Raw genomic sequence first — 22,104 nt, forward strand, 5'->3', positions numbered from 1 at the left:
CAGTGATGACACAGAACCATATCAGCCACACCCACAATTTATAGAACCGCAAACTCTTGCAAACAGAGTGTTGACGTTTCAAGAGAGAGGAACACTGCACTGATAAGGAACACTGCTATAACTATTATTAGTAGTAGTATTATAATGATTTAAACAAGTTGGGACAACCCTTCAGTTAACTACTGTACCTAACAATTATCCAGTAGTAGTGATTATGGTCCCTCAATATACATTTAACATATTACAACATAGTCTATGTGTTACAGCACTACTTTTGGTGTCCCCCTCAGGAATTGCTCCTGAGAAAATTTCGTGTAATTGTCCCCTCCAAGGTTGATATCAGATTTTCGCCCCTGGCTCTGCCAACATCACCTGTACAAAAAGGTACTGTAGGTGGCAAGCTGCTGGAAACAACTTATATCCCCATTTTCACATTTCCTCTCCCAGAGTTTGATCTTCTTCATGAATCCACACACTGTGTCATACATGTTAAGAATGTGTGTCTCTTTACCTTGCAGAGTTAGATACATTCACCTTCTGCTACCATTTCTGTCAAGCCGTCTACGCATACAGTTTGATGCATACAATGTATGCACCACACAGAAAGCACTGCAACCAATGTTCCCTCTAAACTGGGTGTGCGCATTAGCCTCGCGACTGCCTTGCAGAAGTATCAGCCCACAGAAAGAAACAAGAGATTGAATTTCACTCAACGTTCTCGCACTGTGGTCACCAACCTGTCAAATGGCAATCGACTGGTCGATCTCCAAGGCATTCCTAGACGATTGCCAAACATTTCTGTAAAAAACCCAACGATAAAGCYACACGCCGGGTAGGCAAACTTGACATAGTGCACATTTTGAACCATTTCATGTGTCTGAAAGTACAAACTCTGCATTCCCGGCAGGCCCAGAGAGCAAATCAAGTGCACTATAGGCCTACTGCTGGCCAACCGGATGGCTCAGATGACCATGTCTGCAATAAAGTACAAGGCAGTCTCGAAGGCTAAAGCTACAGCAAAGTTAAGAGAAACTGTCAATGAATACAGTGAAGAGATGCTGTTTTTATGAGTGAGTTCATGTTTAAGTTCTTWCTCAGCAATGTCAACACTTTGTATTCAACACTTTTTTTAAGCCATAAATTCCTATTTCCACTCAGCGCTACAACAAGCACTGCAGCAGTAATGAATGAGTAGGAAAGTGTAACTATAGGCTTGCGTTGTTGTTAGCGGCTTGGGTCTTTTTGAAAATAGAGGAATATTTAACTTTCTCTGATTATAGGAGTTACAACATGAATTTGTGCATGAGGCAGAAATAATGCGTTGCGACTCGAGTTTCTCCATCAGCTGGAGGGAGACTGTGTCCCTTTTTGGTCAGTGGAGGAAAGGGAGAGCATAGGGATGTTGAGAGACTGACCCTCAGTCTGCTGCTCTCTCTCCCCGCTGAGACTGTCCATCAGATGCAGGCATCATCAACCCTGTAAAATAAAGATAAAGCAAATTTGAATGTATGCTCACTCAGCTGTGCCTCACAAGTCATACAACAGATCTATTACTGGTGTGATAACATAGCCTATCTCAAATTTTGAAATATATATATTTTTTAAATGGCCCAAACAAGAAAGCATTAGCAGGGCAATTCAAGCAAAGCCAATATAGGGTGATAATGTATTGCACCTATAGCTTACTGCACAAACCTCATTGCTACAGTACTGTTTTTAATTGGTTAATGTTGCATAGTTGTACGTTTTTTTGTCATGTTCAAAATAAAAACAATCGTAGTGGTAGATCTCGGCTTGTATTTTGCCTCAAAGTGATCTTTGCGCCAGAGGGGATGGCTGACGTTTTATGGGCTCTTAACCAACTGTGCAATTTTGTTTGTTTTTTCACATTGTTTGTAACTTATTTTGTACATAATGTTGCTGCTACCGTCTCTTATGATCGAAAAGAGCTTCTGGACATCAGAACAGCGATTACTCACCTTGAACTGGACACATTTTGTTTCTTTAATGAGTCGGACAAGAGGGATTTACTCCAGACACCCGAACAGGCCCTCATCCCTGTCATTCGCAGGAGAAAGAGACATATCTATCTGGTATCTGGCGACGAGTGGCTAATCTGCCTTCGCCATCGGTACTATTGGCCAATGCACAATCGCTGGATAATAAAGTGGACAAACTACAAGCACGTATATCCTACCAACGGGACATTAAAAACTGTAATATCTTATGTTTAACCGAGTCGTGGCTGAACGATGACATGAATAACATACAACTGACGGGTAATATACTGTATCGACAGGATAGAACAGCAGCCTCTGGTAAGACAAGAGGTGGCGGTCTATTTATATTTGTAAACAGCTGGTGCACGATATCTAAGGAAGTCTCAAGGTTTGGCTCACCTGAGGTAGAGTATCTCATGATAAGCTGTACACCACACTATCTATATTCTTCGTAGATGTCTATTTACCACCACAAACCAATGCTGGCACTAAGACCGCACTCAATGAGCTGTATGCGGCCGTAAGCAAACAGGAAAACGTTCATCCAGAGGAGGTGCTCCTAGTGGCCGGGGACTTTAATGCAGGGAAACTTAAATCTGTTTTACCTAATTTCTAACAGCATGTTAAATGTGCAACCAGGGGGGGAAAAAACAGCTCGAGACCACCTTTACTACACACACAGAGATGCGTACAAAGCTCTCCCTCGCCCTCCATTTAGCAAATCTGACCATATCCTCCTGATTTCTGCTAAAATTAAAGCAGGAAGCACCAGTGACTCAGTCAGTAAAAAAGTGGTCAGATGAAGCAGATGCAAAGTTATAGACTGGAATATGTTCCGGGATTCTGCCGATGGCATTGAGGAGTACACCACATCAGTCACTGGCTTCATCAATAAGTGCATCGATGACGTCGTCCCGACAYTGACTGTACGTACATACCCAAAACAGATGTCATGGATTATAGGCAACAACCGCACTGAGCTAAAGGGTAGAACTGCTGCTTTCAAAGAGCGGGGACTCTAACCTGGAAGCTGATAAGAAATCATGCTATGCCCTCCGACGAACCATCAAACAGGCAAAGCGTCAATAGAGGACTAAGATCGAATCGTACTACATCGGCTCCAACTCTCGTCAGATGTGGCAGGGCTTGCAAACTATTACAGACTACAAAGGGAAGCACAGCCGAGAGCTGCCCAGTGACACGAGCCTACCAGACGAGCTAAATTACTTCTATGCTCGCTTCGAAGCAAGTAACACTGAAACATGCATGAGAGCATCAGCTGTTCTGGACAACTGTGTGATCACGCTCTCCGCAGCCGATGTGAGTAAGATCTTTAAACAGGTCAACATTCACAAGGCCGCAGGGCCAGACGGATTCTGAGAACGTGTACTCCGTAACGTGTACTCCGTAAAAAAAACATTACTTATCCAACAGCTACACCTTGTGGTAGAAAAATAAACTACATTTTACATGCAATTAATATGACACTCAGGAAATGGTTCAACTAATGACACATTTTAATCCAAGCTTTCATACAAAAATCAAACTAACTGTCACATTACTTTTACACTTTTACAGAACGTGTACTCCGAGCATGCACTGACCAACTGGCAAGTATCTTCACTAACATTTTCAACCTCTCCCTGTCAGAGTCTGAAATACCAACATGTTTCAAGCAGACCACCATAGTCCCTGTGCCCAAGAACACTAAGGTAACCTCCCTAGATGACTACTGACCCATAGCACTCACTTCTGTAGCCATGAAATGCTTTGAAAGGCTGGTCATGGCTCGCATCAACACCATTATCCCAGAAACCCTAGACCCACTCCAATTTGCATACCGCTCAAACAGATCCACAAATGATGAAATCTTTATTGCACTCCATACTACCCTTTCACACCTGGACAAAAGGAACACCCATGTGAGAATGCTATTCATTGACGACATCTCAGCGTTCAACACCATAGTGCCCTCAAAGCTCATCACTAAACTAAAGACCCTGGGACGAAACACATTCTCATCGACGGGGCTGTATTGGAGCAGGTTGAGAGCTTCAAGTTCCTTGGCGTCCACATCACCAACAAACTAACATGGTCCAAGCTCACCAAGACAGTCGTGAGGAGGGCCCAACAAAACCTATTCCCCCTCCGGAGACTGAAAATATTTGGCATAGGTCCTCAGAGCATCAAAAGCTTCTACAGCTGCACCATCAAGAGCATCCTGACGGGTTGCATCACTGCCCGGTATGGCAACTGCTTGGCCTCCGACCGCAAGGCACTGCAGAGGGTAGTGCGTACGGCCCAGTACATCACTGGTGTCAAGCTTCCTGCCATCCAGGACATCTATACCAGGCGGTGTCAGAGGAAGGCCCTAAAAAATTCCAAAGACTCCAGCCACCCTAGTCAGACTGTTCTCTCTGCTACTGCACGGCAAGTGGTACCGGAGGTCCAAGAGGCTTCTAAATAGCTTATACCCCAAGCCTCCACTGATGTACATGTAGGTAGAGTTATGTGACTATGCATAGATAATAGAGAGTAGCAGCAGTGTAAAAGAGGAGGGTGGGGGGGKAATACAAATAGTCTATTTGTATTGCCCCTCACCCTCCTCTTTTATTATCTATGCATAGTCACATAACTCTACCTACATGTACATCAGTGGAGGCTGCTGAGGGGAGGACCACTCATAATAATGGCTGGAATGGAGTCAATGGAATCAACCACATGGAAACCACGTGTTTGATGCCATTTACTCCATTCCAGACATAATTATGAGCAATCCTCCCATCAGCAGCCTCCACTGATGTACATATTACCTTAACTAACCGGTGCCCCCGCACATTGACTCTGTACCGGTACCCCTTATATAAAGCCTCGTTATTGATATTTTACTGCTGCTCTTTGTTTGTTACTTAATATTTTTTTTTGTGTGGTATTTTTCTCAAAACTGCATTGTTGGTTAAAAGGGCTTGTAAGTAAGCATTGCTCAGTAAGGTCTACCTGTTGTATTCGGCCATGTGACAAATAAAATTTGATTTGACTCAGAAAAGGTTGGAGACCACTGTTCTAGAGTTTTCCCTGGTAACACTATCAATGTTTCCCTTTACTGTGGTAATTGTGACCGAATCAACATAATATTAGCCACTTTCAATGCAACATACCGAAACAAAACAAACTACGCAAAAAATTTGTTGTAGGTAGAACTTATTGGAGTAGGATTCTATTGTATAGACACACACTACTCAGCCCTTACTCTACACAGACCAGTGCGACATAAACAATCAGAGCTGCAGTAGGCCTATGTAAATAGACCATTGCCATATATGGATTTGTGCCATTTACTTTGAGCTGGACTGTGTTTACAGCATGAGCGGTCGTGAATAGATGCGCTTGTTTCGAGATCAATGTGAAAGCRGCATGTAGCCAAGTGTGCACATTTTGTTCATATCCTTTGCTAGTCAGTGAGTTATTAGCCCAGTTATGATTTACTCCTACAAGATCACAAAACTTGTAAATTTCTAGACATCTTTGAAAACCGAGTCAGGTAAAGAGCTTGTTTTTGTCTTAAAGGAGCAGTGTTGAATTTTGAGACAGGCTTGAATAAGTTAAGTAGCCAATAGGCAGAGAGTAGCATAATTTGTCTGATTCTCTGTAATAATGATATGGGAATAATAATGCATTTTATTTTGTAAAGTGGTTTCTTGCATAAAACACAATAACATTTGAAGGACAAGATGATAAACAGGTTAATGTCAAGCCCTGCATGTATTTTGGAATGTAGGCCAACATTGAACACCCCACATTATCTGCTACTGTAGGCTGAATGATCTCAACAMCTATTTCTATGTCAAAATGTTATGGGATGCATTTTCTACATTGTTTTTGATGGTAGGCCGCTTTGGTAGGCCTACATTTGATTGAATAGCCACAGTAGCCCACATGACCACTGTTAAAATGATACTTTAGAGGGTACAGCCTCAGTGTTCACAGTAAACACGCACTGGAAGTTACACAGAATTTTCACAATGTTCAAGTTTGCGCTCAGCAAACCTGAAATTTGCTCAGTTCCCAAAAAATGTAGAGGGTCTTCAGTGCATCAGCTGCTGTCTTTGTAACGCTCGTCAGAAGAAGTGGACCAAGGTGCAGCGTGGTACATGTTCATGCTTCTTTATTTAAATCCGAACACCAAACAAAACAACAAAAGAACACCGAACGTCACGTTCTGAATGCTACACAGAGCTAACAAAAAAAACAACATCCCACAACCTAAGGTGGCAAAACAGGCTGCCTAAGTATGATACCCAATCAGAGACAACGATAGACAGCTGTCCCTGATTGAGAACCATACCCGGCCAAAACATAGAAACACAAAACATAGAAATAAAGAACATAGAATGCCCACCCAAATCACACCCTGACCAAACCAAATAGAGACATAAAAAGGCTCTAAGGTCAGGGCGTGACAGTCTTTTCAATCATAGTTTCTGGGAGGATATCAGCAGCAGACACTCTAGTGCAGAGCAAAGGATCACGTGTACTTGACACAAACAGAGAACAAACCATTGAGGTAATGGGTGTGTCGGCAGAGGCCAGGTAGACAGAGCAATGCACATGCACTGAAACTAAAGTTTAAAAAAGTAGGCCTATGCAGTGCCTTCGGAAAGTGTTCAGATCACTTGACTTTTTCCACATTACAGCCTTATTCTAAAATTGGTTAAATAAAAATAAAAAATCWGCAATCTACACACAATACCCCATAATGACAAAGCGAAAACAGTTTGACATTTTTGCAAATGTATTAAAAATAAAAACAAATACTTTACTTACATAAGTATTCAGACCCTTTGCTACGAGACTCGAAATTGAGCTCAGGTGCATCCTGTTCCTATTGAGCGACCGTGAGATGTTTCTACAACTTGATTGGAGTCCACCTGTGGTAAATTCAATTGATTGGACATGATTTGGAAAAGCATACACCTGTCRATATAAGCTCCCACAGTTGACAGTGCATGTCAGAGCAAAAACCAAGCCATGAGGTTGAAGGAATTGTCCGTAGAGCTCCGAGACAGGATTGTGTCAAGGCACAGATTTGGGGAAGTGTACAAAAAAAATGTCTGTAGCATTGAAGGTCCCCAAGAAGACAGTGGCCTCCATCATTCTTAAATGGAAGATGTTTGGAACCATCAAGACTCTTCCTAAAGCTGMCCGCCTGGCCAAACCGAGCAATTGGGGGAGAAAGGCCTTGGTCAGGGAGGTGACCAAGAACCTGATGGTCACTCTGACAGAACTCTAGAGTTCCTCTGTAGAGTTGAGAGAACCTTCCAGAAGGACAACCATCTCTGCAGCACTCCACCAATCAGGCCTTTATGGTAGAGTGGCCAGACGGAAGCCACTCTTCAGTAAAAAGCCAATTTTCAGCCCGATTGGAGTTTTCCAAAAGGCACCTAAAGACTCTCAGACCATGAGAAACAAGATTCTCTGGTCTGATGAAACCAAGACTTAAAACTCTTTGGCCTGAATGCCAAGCGTCACATCTGGAGGAAACCTGGCATCATCCCCACGGTGAAGCATGGTGGTGGCAGCATCGTGCTATGGGGAGGTTTTTCAGTGGCAGGGACTGGGAGACTAGGRAGGATCAAGGCAAAGATGAACAGAGCAAAGTACAGAGAACCTTGATGGAAACCTGCTCCAGAGTGCTCAGGACCTTAGACTGGGGGAGATGGTTCACCTTTCAACAGGACAACAACCCTAAGCACACAGCCAAGACYATGCAGGAGTGGCTTCGGGACAAGTCTCTGAATGTCCTTGAGTGGCCCAGCCAGAGCCCAGACTTAATCTCCGGAGAGACCTGAAAATAGCTATGCAGCAACACTCCCCGTCCAACCTGGCAGAGCTGGAGAGAATCTGTAGAGAAGAATGGGGAAAAACTCATACCCAAGAAGACTATGCTGTAATCGCTGCCAAAGGTGCTTCAACAAAGTACTGAGTAAAGGGTATGAATACTTGTGTAAATGGGATATTTCAACAACAAAAAATTAAAAGCTTTGCTTTGTCATTATGGTTTTTAGATTGATGAGGGGGYAAAACAATTTAATCAATTTTAGAATAAGGCTGTAARGTAACAAAATGTGGAAAGTCAAGGGGTCTGAATACTTTCCGAAGGCACTGTAAATATAAAATAACTAGAGATGTCACCAGTGGCCTCAGTAAATGTTTTTCTTCCCATTAAAAAAATATATAGAATCTCCCAGGTACCCCCTGGAGACTGCCCACGTACCCCGAGGGGTTGGGAAACACTATTAGCCCATACGCATGGACGTTCGGAAGCTTCACACGATTTTGTGAGAAGACCGATTTTCAGGACGTCTCATGGTCTGACAAAACCGCTCTAGCTTTGTCACCTTTCACCAGATGCGGAAGTGCGACATAGGCGGACGTGGTGGCTTGAGATCCAATGCAACAAAAAAATATCTACCTTAAAACCCTTTAGAACACATAGACGGTCTTTCTCTAATGTACTATAGCGGCCGCGACCTGCCTTGTTTTTCTAACAATGTGTCAATATCGCAAAATGAACTTGCTAACAACCTGTTGTCGTATTCGCGTGGCTGTTGTCATCAACCAGAAACAGGTGTGTTGAGAACTCGATCTGGAGGAATTACAAGCGCTTATTTCAGGGAGCGCTCGGTAAGCCACGCCCCAGTGGGCAGAGCTAGGCATGTTGGACTGGAACACGTTTTAATATGATATAAAGCCTCTTATTTTAAAAGTCCGCCATGGTTCTGTTTAGCCTAGTTATGCTAATATATTTGCAGTTAATAAGTAAAATATCTTTGAGTAGTTAACATGGAAACAACGAGTCCCAGGCAGTTCACAATAGAACATAAATAATTTATTAGGCTACCTAAATTATTGGGATCATCAGGTTACCACAAGGCTTTGGAATACATAGGGCTCGTTGACAAAACAGACCATGGAACGCCTTTTCRAATGAAGGTCTGTGGTCGGTCTGTGTAAATAATGTGTTTATATTAGACAGGTTGATAGCAGTAAATCTATTCATTTACTCTGATAATATTTGTAAGTAGAAGCCATATCAGCCAGAGTAACTAATTGTTCTCACTTTCATAGAATATTAAGATTTGTTTGCCTGACTGTGGGGCTCTTTACCTGAATTAGTAGGATTTTCTTGTGATCACAACATAACTACTTATTTTGCTCAAATAAAGATATAATTAAATTGTTTTCGTGGGCCTGGCTGAGAATAGAACATTCAGTTTTCTGCCTGAGTGTGGCGCTGTTCACTGCAATTTTCTGGATTCTCTTGCGACCAGAACAAAACTACTTTTACTCAACTAGAGARTGAAATTAAAGATAGTAATCYACGCTGGTATGTTTCCCTGTTTACTACTCAAAGATATTTTACTTAAGTAAAAGACGAAATTAACTGCAATACACTGGTCTCAAATATATTTGTTAGTTAGCATAACTAGGCTACACAGAACAATGGCGGCGCCACTATAAAACAGGTTTAATTTATTAAAACGTGTTCCAGTCCAACATGCCTAGCTCTGCCCACTGGGGCGTGGCTTACAGAGCGCTCTCTGAAATAATCGCTTGTATCAAATATGTTTAATAAATTAACCTCATTCTTTGCTCGTATCGTCGTATTCCACCCGATCGAGTTCTCATCACTCCAYAAACAGGGTATGCTGTCATTTGACGTAAAAAAACAAACATTTTAGCTTCATTACAGGGCTCCCGAGTGGCGCCTCGGTGCAAGAGGCGTCCCTGGTTCGAATACAGGCTGTATCACATCCGGCCGTGAATGGGAGTCCCATAGGGCGGCGCACAATTGGCCCAGCATCGTCCGGGTTTGGCGGTCATTGTAAATAAGAATTTGGTTAAATACAATTACTCAAAATGACGGCGCCGAAGCGGACACGACTTTTCACAGTGAAAGAGGTTAATGTTGGTTGATGATTCGGACACGCACATTGAAAAGCGATGATGTCGAGGTGAGTGAAAAGTAAACGGCAGATATGTGTGAGGCTGCGAAACTTGGGGAATAGCTCGCAAATCATGTCATGATAACTTGGTTGGTGAAGGCGAGCACATCAGCGGCGGAGCTCGAATGATTGCTCTCTGTCTCYTGGAAGTAGTTTAAGTGTTTAGCTGTATCTAGTTGGTTGTTTTGTTTCTACCGGTGTAATTCATATGGAAACGACCCAAGCTGCTTGCTATAGCTAGCTAGTTAGGCCGTCAGGTAATAAAAGTGGGCTGCGCTCACGAAGCGTCAACCTCAGCTGGCACTTCCACTACCTAGCCATACAGACATCTAGTTAACTGGCCACCGAAATGAAGCCAAGGCTAGAGTAATTCGTTTTTATCTGTTGGGCTTGGTGTGCTAGGTGCAGATATTCATAGACTATACATACATTGCCTCGTTTTCCTATTATGACAGCTTAGCTGTCGTTAGAGTAGTAGCCCGCGGAGTGGAYCTCATATGATGAGTTGGCTATGTTTTCATTGCCAGCTAACAACAAGTTACTTGTTTTGTTCAGTTTCTACCGATGCATTTCATTTGGAAACTGTCCCAGCTTRATAACTAATCAGCTAACATTGGCTAACTCTGGATGGAGAGGGAAAGAGATCCGTATCACACAATAAGGAACCCCCTTATTAGGAAGAGTGTATGGTTGAAAGAGAAGGGAAGAGCGAAATAGTGAGAGATTATGTTCCTGACCCACAATTGTATTTTTGTCGCTCCTCTCATCGCCGTCTTTTACTCTGTTCCTCTAGGTCAGTGAAAGTGAGGGAAGTGATGTGGAGAGTCAGGGCTCAACAGCGAAAGGCAGGGAGTTAGAGATGAGTGGAGGAAGGAGAGTAAAGAGGTGGAGGGAGAGGGCGAAGCAGAGGCGGGAGAGTGTGCTCTCCGCACACCSGAGAGGGGAGCCTACATTTCCATGGAGTGTGTCTGCCCCAAGTCCCACCATTCACCCTTGTACCACTCAGCCTGGGCCTAAAGTGAAAGTGGCTGGGGTTTGTGTTTTTTAAAGTTGTAGAAATGTATATCTTTTGAAGAGCTTGTAATGGATTACAACAAGAAAATAGGTGGGGTTGACCATCTTGACCAATTTAGAAGCTATATCWATGTTGMKRYCACAGGCAGAAAATAGTGGAAGTATGTGTTTTGGGGGATGCTCAACATTGCCATSGTAAATGCATACATTGTGTGGGGGACCCTGCAAAMGCCCCTTCCCAGAAACCGCAGGCGCTGGTCCCTGAAGGCATTCAAAATGCAGTTTGTCCATTCACTTTGTGATATGGTTACAGTGGCAGGAAGAGGGGAGACAAGACTGATACCAGGGCGTGTGGACTGAGTTGTAACTCATTTGAAAGCAGGTGAAGTTTGAAGGGCGCATGAGGGGGTGTGTGGGGTGCGGTGTGCATCCGGCGTGGACGCAGGGCAAAGAGTGGGAGTTGTGTAGAAACTCCTTTGGGTGCTCTATGTGCTCTATGTGTTCTGTGCCAATTTGCAGGATGGGGCAGTGATTCCAGAAGTTCCATGACATTTAGGCAAATGCAAACARTAAAGTGAGTGAAATATGAATTTGTTCTACACCGTCTCTGAACAGTTGTTTTGTATCTAATACTTCTTGTGTTCACTGAATTGTTGTCAAASTAGGCTACTATTTCTACATTGTGTCATGCCTGGTCTGTACTAAGTCTTGAGAGAGGTTACCTGCATTTTGAAATGGTCTCTCGTTTATTTTTTACATTGTTACAGAATAAAGAATCGTTCTCAAATAGCCTACTTTGTGGGTTTTGAAATACTTCCTGAATATTGTCCTCTGGTCACGTTTTTGATATTTTTATTTATATGTAAATAATATTTCCAAGTTTAAGTTACATTTTGAGTGAGTAATTTACCACAATTTAAATACTCTATGGTTTTTCTTCTTTTGAGTGTCGATCGTTGTTTGAWAGTGTATTTACACAATGGAAGGCAATGAGTGTTATTCCTTGACACGAACGTCAGAGGAAGTGCTCTTTAACTTGTAATTGTCATTTGTTCTTGATCTGTGTCTGGTTTGAAAATGAGCTTTACTTAAATTCTCCGTAATCTAGAATTCAATTGGGGTCTAAAGGGTTAAACTAACATCCAACAGCAGAGTGGAGGTCAATTATAAGAACATGCATAATAGAAACATCTAATTAAGATTAAAGCAAGATCAATTTGTGGACAGATAGTAATGACCAACTGAACAACATGGAGATTCATTGGGACTAGGGTTTGATTCTGATCAATGACCCCTTCCTTTTTATGGACTGTAGCCTACATGTATATATTAACTGATTCCTTCAAAGTATGTACAGTACACATCCCAACCCACTCGGGTGTGTTAAATCTAGCTAGTGTCACTTTGTTTTTGTTAAGGTTTGTTTGTTATATTTCTCTTGTATATATATTTGTTGCTTTAGGTTACGTGTCTGATTTTTCAATAACAATCAGTGCAGTACCTGTATGTTGGAATTGAATACAAAATAAGTTTAAAAAGAAATTACATCTTCAAGTTGATCATTGCGAGAAACTAATGGCAAGACTTAAATGGCTAAGCCAATTTAAGTCAAAACTGTAACAAGTCCACTTAGGAATATTCAATGTCGTCTTGGTAAGCTACTCCAGTGTATATTTGGCCTTGTCTTTTAGGTTATTGTCCTGCTGAAAGGTGAATTTGTCTCCCAGTGTCTGTTGGAAAGCAGACTGACCAAGGGTTTCCTCWGATTTTTCCTGTGCTTAGCTCTATTCTGCTTCTTTTTATCTGAAAAACTCCCCAGACCTTGCTGATGACAAGCATACCCATAACATAATGCAACAACCCCATGCTTAAAAATATGAAGAGTAGTACTTGGTGATGTGTTGGATATGCCCCAAATATGCTGCTTTGTATTCAGGACAAAGTTAATTTCTTTGCCACAGTTTTACTTTAGTGCTTTATTGCAAACAGGATGTATTAAAAAAAGAAAAAAATCTGTACAGGTGAACTTGTGGATACGCTTRGTCTGTGTCCAGTATGAAGGAAGTTCACGAACTAGCGTTAGCGCAATGACGAAGTCTATGGGTATCTACTGCTAGATGTCCAGTCATTGCGCTAACMCTAGTTAGCACTGGCTCGCAAAACTACTTCCTTCATACTGGACACAGAGACATAAAAATTATATCCACAAGTTAATCTGACTCTGGGGAAGTAAAGAAAGMGCGTCATTGCCAAATCCTGAAATATCTCTTTAAACTCTGCTTAAGTCACCYTTGGCCTCATGGTGAAATCCCAGAGCAGTTTTCTTCCTCTCCGGCAACTGACTTAGGAAGGACGCCTGTATCTTTGTAATGACACACCATCAAGTGTAATTAATACTTCACCATGCTCAAAGGGATATACAATAGCAGGCATTTTTTTAAGCCATCTAGCAATAGTCACCCTTCTTCGCAAGGTATTGGAAAACCTCCAAGGCCTTTGTGCTTGAAATTCACTGCTAGAATGAGGGTCCTTACAAATATGTGTGTGGTGTACAGAGATGAGGTAGTCATTCAGAAATCATGTTAAACTCTTATTTCATACAGAGTTAATGCAACTTGTGACTTAAGCACATTTCTACTCCTAAAGTATTTAMGCTTGCCATAACAAAGGGGTTGAACTCAGGACATTTCCGTTTTAGCATTTTATTAATTTGTCAAAAAAAGTCCACTGACATTTTTTAAAAATTATTTCACCTTTTATTTAACCAGGTAGGCCAGTTGCGAACACGTTCTTGTTTACAACTGCGCCTTGGCCAAGATAAGGCAAAGCAGTGCTACAGAGTTACACATGGGATAAACAGTCAATAACACAATAGAAAAATCTATATACAGTGTGTGCAAATGTAGTAAGATTAGGGAGGTAAGGGAAAAAAATAGGCCATAGTGGTGAAATAATTACAATTTAGCATTAACACTGGAGTGATAGATGTGCAAGTAGAGATACTGGGCTGCAAAGGAGCAAAAAATAAATATGGGGATGAGGTAGTTGGGTGGGCTATTTACAGTTGGGCTGTGTACAGGTGCAATGATCGGTAAGCTGCTCTGACAGCTGATGCTTAAAGTTAGTGAGGGGGTTATGAGTCTCCAGCTTCAGATTTTTGCAATTTGTTCCAGTCATTGGCATCAGAGAACTGGAAGGAAAGGCGGCCAAAGGAAGTGTTGGCTTTGGGGATGACTAGTGAAATATACCTGCTGGAGCGCGAGGCTACGGGTGGGTGCTGCTATGGTGACCAGTGAGCTGAGATAAGGCCGGGCTTTACATAGCAAAGACTTATAGATGACCTGGAGCCAGTGGGTTTGGCGATGAATATGACGCGAGGGCCAGCCAACGAGAGCATACAGGTCGCAGTGGTGGGTAGTATATGGGGCTTTGGTGACAAAACAGATGGCACTGTGATAGCAAACTGGATGTAGTCTGAGTAGAGTGTTAGAGGCTATTTTGTAAATGACGTCGCCAAAGTAAAGGATGGGTAGGATAGTCAGTTTTCCAAGGGTATGTTTGGCAGCATGAGTAAAGGTTTTGTTGCGAAATAGGAAGCTGATTCTAGATTTAATTTTGGATTGGAGATGCTTGATGTGAGTCTACAGTCAAACCAGACACCTAGGTGTTTGTAGTTGTCCACATATTCTAAGTCAGAACCGTCCAGAGTAGTGATGCTAGTCGGGCGGGCAGCGATCAGTTGAAGAGCATGTATTTAGTTTTACTTGCATTTAAGAGGCGTTGAGGCCACGGAAGTAGTGTTGTATGGCATTAAAGCTCGTCTGGAGGTTTGTTAACAGTGTCCAAAGAGGGGCCAGAAGTATATAGGATGGTGTCTGCGTAGAGGTGTATCAGAGAATCACCAGCAGCAAGAGTGACATCATGGATGTATACAGAGAAAAGAGTCAGACTGAGAATTGAACCCTGTGGCACCCCCAGAGACTGCCAGAGGTCAGGACAACAGGCCCTCCGATTTGACACACTGAACTCTGAGAAGTAGCTGGTGAACCAGGCGAGGCAGTCATTTGAGAAGCCAAGGCTTTTGAGTCTGCCGATAAGAATGCGGTGATTGACAGAGTCGAAAGCCTTGGCCAGGTCGATGAAGACGGCTGCACAGTACTGTCTTTTATCGATGGCGGTTATGATATCGTTTAGGACCTTGGGTCTGGGTGAAGGAGTGATGTGGGTTGGGGGCAAGTTGCTGCAGGGGGTGCTGAGATATTGGCCGGGGTAGCCAGGTGGAAAGCATGGCCAGCCGTAGAAAAATGCTTATTGAAATGATCGATTATCGTAGATTTATCGGTGGTGACTGTTTCCTATCCGCAGTGCAGTGGGCAGCTGGGAGGAGGTGCTCTTATTCTCCATGGACTTTAATGTCCCAAAACGTCTTGGAATTAGTGCTACAGGAAACAAATTTATGTTTGAAAAAGCTAGCCTTAGCTRTCCTAACTGACTGAGTATATTGGTTCCTGACTTCCCTGAATTATTGTGTGTAGATTGAGGATTATTTTTGAAACAATCCATTTTAGAATAATGCTGTAACGTTACAAAATGTGTAAAAAGTAAAGGGATCTGAATACATTTTCCGAAGACACTGTATGTGGATGATTTATAATTCCAGGCACATTTTAAAAGCTAGGCTATTGATTATAGACCTAATTAAGTTGATTTTCTCTCTCCTCAATTTTCTATGACAATTAGGCTAACACCTTGCCCAAACCGGCTGCGCGCGTGCGCTATCATGCATACATTTATTTTGCCCCCCCACACAACACGATCACGACACGCAGGTTAAAATATCAAAACAAACTCTGAACCAATGACTTTAATTTGGGGACAGGTCGAAAAGCATTAAACATGTATGGTAATTTAGCTAGTTAGCTTGCACTTGCTAGCTAACGTTAATTTGTCCTATTTAGCTAGCTTGCTGTTGCTAGGTAATTTGTCCTGGGATATAAACATTGAGTTGTTATTTTACCTGAAATGCACAAGGATCTCTACTCCGACAATTAATCCACACATAAAACGGCCAACCGAATCGTTTCTAGTCATCTCTCCTCCTTCCAGGCTTTTTCATCGTTTAAATTATATGGTGATCGCATCTAAACTTTCATTGTATTACCACGACTACCGGCAAAACAGTTAGTCTTTCTATCACCCACGTGGGTATAACCAATGAGGAGATGGCACGTGGGTACCTGCTTCTATAAACCAATGAGGAGATGGGAGAGGCAGGACTTGCAGCACGATCTGCGTCAGAAATAGGAATGAGTTCTATTTTAGCCCTTGGCGTCGCAGACGCTCGTTGGCGCAATAATTGAATAACATGGATTTCTAAATTTATTCTGCGACGCTCGCGCACGCGACGTGTCCGGTCTGGTCAGCATGTAAGGCTGTTTCCTCGTCGCTTCTGCTGCCGCCGCTGCATTGTTCTCAATCCCAATATGCTGGTTAATTTTGCTATTATGCACATAGCAACATAGGGAAAGGCACCAGTTCTACGGCGCACTGACGATTATGTTTCAGAACCGTGGACCGTATCCAACGTGAGAGACGGCGCATTTGTGTTTTATTATTGCACTATTATTTTTACATAATATAACCATATACCATTTCAGTATCACATTTCTTAGTGATGGACTGTGCTATCCCCGTGTCCTCCAATGAATTAGACCACTGAGACATGTGACCGGTGTCTTGTCCACCATGAAGAAAAATAAATAAATAGCTGACTGCTCGACTAAAGAATTCTCGGTAGACCYACAGCCTATCAACCAAACAACCGACCAGTCGACTAAAAGGGGTCAGCCTTAATTATCTTATAAGTATAAGTTTATGGCAAATTTGATGCAAACTAACATATTGGGCCACYAAATGTTGCTAGAAGTTTGAAAACGTTTGCCAACAAATCAAATGTTATTTGTCACATACACATGTTTAGCAGATGTTATTGCGAGTGTAGCAAAATGTTTGTGTTTCTAGCTCCAACAGTGCAGTAATATCTACAGTACATAATTTTCACGTCATAGTCAACATAGRTACTAGAACTAACCCGCTACAATCATGCAGTACAGTATATTCAGCAGCAACCCGTTTAAACGGTTACACCGGGGGGCCCCAGTGGCAAAGAGGTCCAGTGTTGGATAGCCATAGCCAGCTAGCTAACATCTCTGWTTGAGCCAGTTATTTGAGTAGGCTAAACTAGCTAGCTGCATTTGACACTAGCMAAGTAAGTGAAAGTGAAACAAAGTATACTACGAAATATAGCTCTCTCGCTTCTCCTTAATTTTGGAAGAAATAATTTAACTGTTCAACTATTGTCTTTCTGAGTCAACTACTCACCACATTTTATGCGCTGCAGTGCTATCTAGATGTAGCTTTCGGTACTAGATTCATTCATTCTCTGATCCTTTGATTGGGTGGACAAGATGTCAGTTCATGCTACACGAGCTCTGATAGGCTGGAGGACTTCCTCCGGGAAGTTGTCATAATTACTGTGTAAGTCTATGGAAGGGAGTGAGAACCACGAGCCACCTAGTTTGCYTACATTGACTTTAATACAAAGAGGAGGACATAAGCTAGCTGACCRCCGGCTACACCCTGGTGCTATCCTACAGAGTGCTGCTGAGGCTACTGTAGATCTTCATTGCAAAACAGTGTATTTTAAGAAATTATTTGGTGACTTGAATATACACTGCTCAAAAAATAAAGGGAACACTTAAACAACACAATGTAACTCCAAGTCATTCACACTTCTGTGAAATCAAACTGTCCACTTAGGAAGCAACACTGATTGACAATACATTTCACATGCTGTTGTGCAAATGGAATAGACAAAAGGTGGAAATTAAAGGCAATTAGCAAGACACCCTCAATAAAGGAGTGATTCTGCAGGTGGTGACCACAGACCACTTCTCAGTTCCTATGCTTCCTGGCTGATGGTTTTGGTCACTTTTGAATGCTGGCGGTGCTRTCACTCTAGTGGTAGCATGAGACCGGAGTCTACAACCCACACAAGTGGCTCAGGTAGTGCAGCTCATCCAGGATGGCACKTCAATGCGAGCTGTGGCAAGAAGGTTTGCTGTGTCTGTCAGCGTAGTGTCCAGAGCATGGAGGCGCTACCAGGAGACAGGCCAGTACATCAGGAGACGTGGAGGAGGCCGTAGGAGGGCAACAACCCAGCAGCAGGACCGCTACCTCCGCCTTTGAGCAGGAGGAGCACTGCCAGACGCCCTGCAAAATGACCTCCAGCAGGCTACAAATGTGCATGTGTCAGCATATGGTCTCACAAGGGCTCTGAGGATCTCATCTCGGTACTAATGGCAGTCAGGCTACCTCTGGCGAGCACATGGAGGGCTGTGCGGCCCCACAAAGAAATGCCACCCCACACATGACGTGACCCACCGCCAAACCGGTCATGCTGGAGGATGTTGCAGGCAGCAGAACGTTCTCCACGGCGTCTCCAGACTCTGTCACGTCTGTCACATGTGCTCAGTGTGAACCTGCTTTCATCTGTGAAGAGCACAGGGCGCCAGTGGCGAATTTGCCAATCTTGGTGTTCTCTGGCAAATGCCAAACGTCCTGCACGGTGTTGGGCTGTAAGCACAACCCCACCTGTGGACGTCGGGCCCTCATACCACCCTCGTGGAGTCTGTTTCTGACCGTTTGAGCAGACACATGCACATTTGTGTCCTGCTGGAGGTCATTTTGCAGGGCTCTGGCAGTGCTCCTCCTGCTCAAAGGCGGAGGTAGTGGTCCTGCTGCTGGTTGTTGCCCTCCTACGGCTCCTCCACGTCTCCTGATGTACTGGCCTGTCTCCTGGTAGCGCCTCCATGCTCTGGACACTCCGCTGACAGACACAGCAAACCTTCTTGCCACACGCTCGCATTGATGTGCCATCCTGGATGAGCTGCACTACCTGAGCCACTTGTGTGGGTTGTAGACTCCGTCTCATGCTACCACTAGAGTGAGAGCACCGCCGCCAGCATTCAAAAGTGACCAAAACATCAGCCAGGAAGCATAGGAACTGAGAAGTGGTCTGTGGTCATCACCTCCAGAATCACTCCTTTATTGAGGGTGTCTTGCTAATTGCCTTTAATTTCCACCTTTTYTCTATTCCATTTGCACAACAGCATGTGAAATTTATTGTCAATCAGTGTTGCTTCCTAAGTGGACAGTTTGATTTCACAGAAGTGTGATTGACTTGGAGTTACATTGTGTTGATTAAGTGTTCCCTTTATTTTTTTGAGCAGTGTATTTAGTATAGTTATCTGTTTTAATGTGTCACTTTTTTATTTTTCTGAAATTTACTGAGGYGGATGATCCTCCCCTTCCTCCTCTGAGGAGCCTTCACTGCTAGCTAGCAATGTTTCTAACATCTCTTTATTCTGTACTTAAATGCWGAGGTCAAGGCCAATGGACAGCTTTGTAAAGGATACYCTGAATGAGTGTAACCTGGCCTTTTTGATTCCAAAGTTTGAGGGTTAGTAAAATGGATAAATTCTSTTTTGAGAGTGAGGGGACAGAGCTTTTGGGTGGGGTAACGCAGATTTTCATTGATCCTGTGTAAAACAGCATCTCCATCTTCCACATTATCATCGATAACCAATAGTACAACCTTAGTAGAATCTTGAAAGACTTAACTTCACAGGAGCTTCTTAGAACAATGAAGCAACTTTATGACACTGCRCCCTTTAGACATAACAAAAAGCTATTTTCCTGACTCAATTTTCAAAGATGGCTAGAAATGTACATATYTTGTGCTCTTGTAGGACGCAATCACTCCAACATTACTGACTACAAGTTATATATAACTGGGCTAACACTAACTAGCAAAGAATATGAATAAATGTGCACGAGTGGCTACATGCAGCTCTTGATTTGATTTCAAAATGAATGGCACATCCATGTATGGCAATGGTCTATTTGCATATAGGCCTACTGCAGCTCTGATTGGTTATGGCGCACCAGTCTGTGTAGGGGAATACCTGTCAATGCAATAGAATCCTACTCTGATACGTTCTGCCTATAACAAGATCTCTTGAATAGTTTGTTTTGTTTTGGTATAATGCATTGAAAGTGGATAATTGTGTTTGTTCGATCGCAATTCCAACAGTAAAGGCAAACATTGATAGTGTTAACTAACGAGAAGTTCAATCTTGTGCGTCTTTGCGCGGGCTGAGCTTTTGTTTCTGCATGGCAGTCCCGGGGAGCTGCACGCCTGCATGCAGTTTAGAGGGAATATTGGCTTTGACCACACTGGTCTTGAAAGGAGGCTGTTTGTTAATGCAATATTCACTCATAAATTGTGCGACAGGGTTCTCTCAATGTTTTTTTTCCCCCCTCGGGTTGAGACGTCTCATTGTTTGGATTTGAAAATCCAACCGTTGTAATAAAAGGGGGCGGTGCTAGGCGGCTGTGTGTGTTTGAGCACCGTTTGAGTGAGAGACACAGAGGAGAGCCAACCAGTAAAAGCACAGCCCCCTTCATTATCGACTCATTGTGCCGAAAACATCAAAGAGCCATTCCAGACTGAGGTCAGGATGACTTTGAGAGTTAGGTGTTAGACCAATGATTAACTGCAATGGAAAAGTAATTGTTTTGTCTGCTTTACTACAGATTGTTCAGGACTTCTCTATTTGAAACCCGGACTTCTCGGTGAAGCTCACTGAACTGGATCGGGGTCTTCAAGGACCAAAAATGTTGCTTCGCCAGCTGAGAAAAGCAGGCCCAAGATCTTCTCTTCAAAGTGCAGGTATAGTTTGAAAGAACCATGCTGGTGGTGCCAGATGCTCATTCATTTTTGCCTGAAACGATCAGGTTAATCACTAAATATTTCTCTCCAGATGCACAAGGTGACATCCCTTTGACACTTCTGCCAGTGGTCCTCCCACACCAGTCTACAAGATTGTCAGGAAGACATTCCGACCCAGCTTCTAAGAGACCAGAAAGTCCTTCATTGACTTGCGTAATTTGTATGGATACAGCGCACTAGTAAGGACTAGTGCGCTGTATCCATACAAATAACTATAATATTCTTCTGCATTTGGATATTTATGCAAACATGTAGATTCCACCAAGTAGGCGTAGATAATGCCATAAGCCAATTTGGTAGGGTTGTCTCCCCAGCTGGTCTCCGGGAAGTTGAAAGGACATTAAAACACCATTTAAAATGTTGCTACATAAGAATTAAGCCGGTCGATCACATATAGGCCAAAAAAAATCAACTTTTCTAATTACCTAGACCGTTCAAAGGCATGCAAAGACTGGAAGTAGTTACGCGACGTATCTAAAACTAGCGAATTAGATTGAGATTAACTTCTCTCACTAGCCAGCCAGATAACATAAGCTAACCGTCAAAAAAGCTAGGGGTAAACAAACAGTGACTTAAGTATAATGTGACAGCTTACTGTCAGTGTTGGCAGGTCAGGTAACACATTAGCGTGGCAGAATAAGTATCATGCAAATCATTTGTTGTTGTGACAGCCAAGTATGTTAATAAGGACACATGAGGCTGCTGAAAACATTTATTGAAATTACAAAAAGTTGTCAGTAGTTTGCTGAAGATGCCACCATAGTTTGGCTAATTACATGGGAGTAATGAGTACCCTACTGCTGTACCCTAATCGGGGTYTGGTCACGTTAAGTCACACCTCCGTGTGTATCTATGAGCCTCCGCCCCAAATTTAATGGAAGATGTAGGTATCAAACAGGGATTGTGTGTTTTATATTTTCTTAAATGGCTATATAGTATACAAAATAAATTGTGAGTGGCATTGTCAGTGTGCCWCCATGCTTTGCACAAGTCATCATATTTTAAAATCTAACAGGTTGGGACCAACATGGTTGAGTACCTGCACCAGGCGGAGGTGTCCAGACCCTACCAATTTGTGTTGGCTCTTGGGGACTGCTCACAGGTGTTTACAGTCATTAGTGGACAGGCATTTGAACAAGGTACAGTGCATTGGATGTGTCCTATTYTGTGTTTGATATCAACTTTCCCAGCATAGGAATTCCTACAGACCACGGTATGTCAGCTGCCAGAA

At 42.9% G+C, this 22,104-nt stretch overlaps 1 long non-coding RNA gene across 1 annotated transcript; it reads left to right on the forward strand.

The window, feature by feature from the left end:
- The first annotated feature begins 9,723 nt into the window (after nucleotides 1-9,723).
- On the forward strand, nucleotides 9,724-21,840 carry LOC111955599 (uncharacterized). The gene is made up of 3 exons (XR_002876141.3): nucleotides 9,724-10,015; nucleotides 20,678-20,813; nucleotides 20,905-21,840. It is a non-coding gene; the product is annotated as an uncharacterized lncRNA (long non-coding RNA).
- The last annotated feature ends 264 nt before the right edge of the window (nucleotides 21,841-22,104 follow it).

The sequence above is a fragment of the Salvelinus sp. IW2-2015 genome, linkage group LG31 (genome assembly GCF_002910315.2).
Source record: "Salvelinus sp. IW2-2015 linkage group LG31, ASM291031v2, whole genome shotgun sequence".
Lineage (NCBI taxonomy): Eukaryota > Metazoa > Chordata > Actinopteri > Salmoniformes > Salmonidae > Salvelinus > Salvelinus sp. IW2-2015.